We start from the raw sequence: 5,669 nt of genomic DNA, 5'->3' as shown, positions 1-5,669 counted from the left end.
CGAACCAATATCCTCGAAGAATCCTCAAGCCAATGCAATTTGTGAACGAGTACATTTGGTACTAAACAACTGTATTCGCTGTTATCCGGAGGCAGACTGGCGTCAAGTTATTCAATACGCTGCATTCGCAGTACGTGCAAGTTTTCACACGATTCTGGATACAACACCTGCACATCTGGTCTTTGGGCAGGACTTGATTACACGACAACTTCATGAGACGAATTGGAGTTATCTCACTAAGCGCCGATTTGAAGCCATATTGAGAGACAACGGGCACGAGAACACCAAGCGGCTGGAGCATTTCTATCACCCAGGAGATCAAGTAATGATTCGAGTAGCTGCAAAAGATCGCGGCAACAAACACCGTGAGGTGGCCAAAGGACCATACTCCATCGTGGAAGTGCACGGTAATGGCACCGTGACGCTGGATTATGGAGTGACGCAGGAGCGCGTCAACATTCGACGTCTCTTTCCGTGTTGAGCGGCAACTGGCATGGGGGTGAATAACAAGAGGTTCGCTCCAGTTGTGGTATGACCAGTTGACGCATACGACGTGAGACTCAAATTTCTAGTTTTCCTTTCTCAGCTTGAAGTGTTGTTGTGGGCAGCCACACAGCATACATACTTAATATAACTTACTTCTTCTTTTGCCAAATAAGGCTCAGGTCCTCTGCAAGCCACGACCTACAGCTAACACCTTGCTGAGAGCCCCTCTGCGAGCCAAGGGTTGTCACTTTGAGATATCTCAAACCTTGTGGAGGCAAGGAAGGCAAGAAAGTAACAATGAGTGAAGAAGGTGCGGATGTGTCCAGAACAGTAACGTTCCAGGTTACGACACGAAAGAAGACTACGGGTCGCGAACGTGAGTTTATCAAGATCAGTATTCCGCGTTTTAGTGGAGGCTCGGCTCAAGAGTGGCTGCGGTGGATACAGCAGTTCGAACATCTGAGTATCATGAAGAAGTGGACGTCTGAAGAGAAGTCACAGCACTTGCATTTAGTGCTTGACGATGAAGCCTTGGATGCGTGGATTGACACAGCGGAAGATGTGGACATGACGGACAAGGATGCCTTTCAGAAGGCATACGAGTCGTGGGGTCACATGTTTGTACCTAATATGTACTACGAGCGGCTCGAAGAAGAGCTATTTCTATTTGCGAAGCGTCGCAATGAAACGGTCGCTGAATGCCATCAGCGAATGCGTCAGATTATTCGCATGCTTAAGAACCTACCAACTAATGCTCTGGAAATAGACGAGCAGTCAATGATCCGTACATTTAAGCGGGCCATGCCAAACGAGTGGAAGACCGCCTATGAGTTCAGCGGAGTTCACCTCACCACCATGCCAAAAGCCGTACAGTACTTCGAGAGACTCGAGCAGTCCGAGCGACGTCAAGGTAAAGAGCGCCATGCTGGAGGGTGGAAACAGCATGCCAAGCAGAATGGCAGTAAGCAGAATGGCGGTAAGCCGAATGGTGGGAAGGCCAATAATGGGAAACACTTCGGGAAGAAGAACAAGAAGGAGTTTAACTCGTCCAAGCAGTTCCAGTCACGTGATAAGACCAACAGTGATAAGTGGTGTAGCTTACACAAGACAAGTTCGCATAGTGACAGCGAGTGTTTTACGCAGCAGAAGAATGCGTCGAGAGGTGGTACTAGTCAGTGGTCAGCAGCAAAGAAAACGGAGGAGGCGAAGATGAAAAACGTCGAAGAAATGGCCTCGGATTACTCGTTCAGCGATGAAAGTGAGTGTAAGGTCATCAGCAGAATACTGAATGACAAAGAGCCAGGCAGGAAGCCGCCAATGCGTCTCCGTTTCCGACTGTGTAAGACATTGCAGGAGCGCGTGGCGTTAGTTGACACAGGTTGCGGAACAAGTTTCATCAATGCCGATCTATTAGCAGCTAATCAAGAACTTGGGTTCGAAATGACTCCCTTGGATCGGACTTATGAGCAAGTCGATGGGTATGTCAAAGCTTCAGGGGTCTACGCCAGTTCAATTCCGGGTTTATGGATTTGAATTATGGATCTCGCATTACGCACACATTTTCAGTCATTAACAACACCAGAGACGAGATGGTGATTGGACGGGATCTGTTGAGTGCACTCGGAGTAATTGTCAACTTCCGGGACGGAATGGTGGAGTGGAAAGGCAACACTGTGGCAGTGAACACTGGAGACAAGTCCAGGGTGAGCGATGAAAGAGGAGGCGAAGACGTGCAGGAGGAGGTGAAAGAAATCAACGACACGTCAGTGGAACCGAAGGATCTGGTGGGAACGGCAGATATTGACCAATCCACATACGAGCAGATTCTGGTGCTGTTAACGCAGTTTGAGCAGCTGTATAATGGACACTTAGGACGGATGACATTTCCAGATTATATTCTGCCTATGGCAGAACAGTACACGCCTGTCCAAGCTCGCCCATATTCGATTCCAAGGTCTGAAGAGAATGCAGCACGAAAAGAGATTCATCGACTCATGCAAGTCGACGTGTTGGAACAGATCTTTGGTAGCGAGTGGTCTTCCCCAGCGTTTTTCTTGAAGAAACCAGATGGACGTCTGAGATTGCTAACTGACTTCAGAGCTTTGAATAAGTTCCTGAAGCGTAACCCATATTACGTACCCCTAATTAGGGATGTTTTCGTTCGACTTGGTGGTGCAAAGTTCTTCTCAACACTGGATGCTAACATGGGATATTACGCTAGACAACTGGCTGAGGAGAGCAGGCCGTTTACTGCATTCTGTACTCCGTTTGGTAAATTTCAGTATAAGAGACTGCCGATGGGAATCTCAACGGCGCCAGACGAATACCAAGCGTGTATGTCAAGAATTTTAGGCGATTTGGACTTCGTTATCGTCTATCTAGATGATATTCTCATTTTCTCCAGAACGGCAGAAGACCATTTGGAACATCTACGAGTGGTGCTTTCACGTTTGCAGGAGTTCAACGTGACACTGAATGGTAAGAAATGCCGTATCTTCTGCTCTAGTGTGGAGTACTTGGGCTTTACCATTAATGCAGACGGGATCAAGCCCCAAGAGAAAAAGATCCAAGCCATTCTCCAAATCCAACGGCCAAAGAATAAGAAAGAGCTACGTCGGTTTATCGGTATGATAAACTATTACCGGGAAATGATACCGAGTAAGACAGCGATGTTGAAGCCGCTGACGAGATTAACGTCACCGAAGGTTGTAATCAATGGACATCGAGCGAAGACGACGCTTTTGAAGGGATCAAGAAAGCTTTAGCAAGGGCCGTACTTCTGACCTTTCCCGATTTCTCGCAACCGTTCGAGATTTATGCAGATGCGAGTGGAAAGCAGTTGGGTGGATTGATCGAGCAACAAGGGAAGCTGATAGCGTCGTACTCTAGAAGCCTCACTACAGCACAACAGAATTATACAACGACGGAATTGGAGTTGTTGTCTGTGGTTGAGATCTTGAAAGAGTACAGATCAATGCTACTTGGATTTCCAATTGTGGTCCATACAGACCATAAGAACCTCATTTATCCAACGGAAAATTCCTTACGGGTCAAGCGCTGGAAATTACTTTTGTCGGAATACCATATCACGTGCAAGCACATTCCAGGGAGAGACAATATCGCTGCAGATGCGTTTTCTCGAATGACGTACGACACGAGTAAGAAGACAGGAAATGCTGAGCTAGAAGCCCTGTTAATCGATCCGGTTGAGTGTGTGCTTGACGGAAATTACATCAAGCAACACCAGGATGCAGACTCGACCACACAAAACATAGTGCAAACATGTATGAACGGCACCAACAATCCCGATTATCAGATCGAGAACATAATGGGTGCACGTCTTCTTAGTTGCCAGCATCGTGTTGTGATTCCAAAGGAATTACGTCAAGAATTGGTGGAATGGTATCACACTCAGTTGGTTCATCCAGGTGCGAAACGCCAATATCACACGATGAAGTCGTTTTACTATTGGTCCAGTATGGAGCGTACAATCGTAGATTTCGTGAGGAAGTGCTTAACATGTAAGCGTGCCAAGCTACACGGTGGGCCACAAGCGTATGGCAAACTACCACCGCGTCAAATGCATAACCTCGATCCATTTGATGTAGTGCATGTGGACACCATGGGACCGTATGGTAGTGACCGATACTACGCCTTAACCGTGATTGATGAAGCCACGAGATGGTTAGAAGTATCGATCCAAGAGAACAACAAAGGAAAACCCACTGCAGAGAACTTCGACGTGACGTGGTTATGTCGTTATCCAAGACCAAAGGAAGTTGTATTCGATCGAGGTAATGAGTTCAACACAACAGAGTTCCGTGAGATGCTTGCGAGCTATGCAGTCAAGCCGAAACCAGTATCCTCCAAGAATCCTCAAGCCAATGCAATTTGTGAACGAGTACATTTGGTACTTAACAACTGTATTCGCTGTTATCCGGAGGCAGACTGGCGTCAAGTTATTCAATACGCTGCATTCGCAGCACGTGCAAGTTTTCACACGATTCTGGATACAACACCTGCACATCTGGTCTTTGGGCAGGACTTGATTACACGACAACTTCATGAGACGAATTGGAGTTATCTCACTAAGCGCCGATTTGAAGCCATATTGAGAGACAACGAGCGCGAGAACACCAAGCGGCTGGAGCATTTCTATCACCCAGGAGATCAAGTAATGATTCGAGTAGCTGCAAAAGATCGCGGCAACAAACACCGTGAGGTGGCCAAAGGACCATACTCCATCGTGGAAGTGCACGGTAATGGCACCGTGACGCTGGATTATGGAGTGACGCAGGAGCGCGTCAACATTCGACGTCTCTTTCCGTGTTGAGCGGCAACTGGCATGGGGGTGAATAACAAGAGGTTCGCTCCAGTTGTGGTATGACCAGTTGACGCATACGACGTGAGACTCAAATTTCTAGTTTTCCTTTCTCAGCTTGAAGTGTTGTTGTGGGCAGCCACACAGCATACATACTTAATATAACTTACTTCTTCTTTTGCCAAATAAGGCTCAGGTCCTCTGCAAGCCACGACCTACAGCTAACACCTTGCTGAGAGCCCCTCTGCGAGCCAAGGGTTGTCACGCTGTTTTGGGGACCAGGGCAGAAAACCGCTGCCATCGCTAATTTTACCAAAAAAGAGAAGTTTGCCCTCCTCACTGATAGGCTGGCAATGGTTCGATGCCCTCTATTTCGAGCGTCGTATGACGCAGAGGAAGCGCTGGCGGATATAGAACACGATAAACGTCATCAAACCACGTGAAGTGTTGGCAATAGAATCACCACCGTACCCATTTTAACATGGCTACACCGCTCATCTGCTTTCTGTTCATTGGGTAAAAAGCCCCTCCCTAGTTTCTATCCCCAGGTAGAAACGTGCATCCGTTCTACGATGGCAACAGACCTGAGTGCAAGCGCTATCGGGGGCGTGAGCGCGGGCACTGGCGATGCAGCCGTGGGGGCGTCTGGTGGGCCCGAGAATGCGTACGAGAAGCTCTCGAGAGAGGTGCATCAGATGCAGATCACGGGCGCCATCCACACAGACTGGCTGGAGAACCCCAAAGGATTTCTACTTAAACCTGACTTTAAACGCAAAGCGCAGCACGTCGGAGCTGGCGGTAAGAAACTCAACAGCTCAAGACTCTTGAGGCTGCATCTACCGGGCAATTCATACAGAGTCAG

This window comes from Phytophthora infestans, genomic scaffold (assembly GCF_000142945.1).
Source record: "Phytophthora infestans T30-4 supercont1.234 genomic scaffold, whole genome shotgun sequence".
NCBI lineage: Eukaryota > Oomycota > Peronosporomycetes > Peronosporales > Peronosporaceae > Phytophthora > Phytophthora infestans.
The sequence above is the reverse complement of the archived record's forward strand: the minus strand, read 5'-3'. Positions refer to the sequence as shown.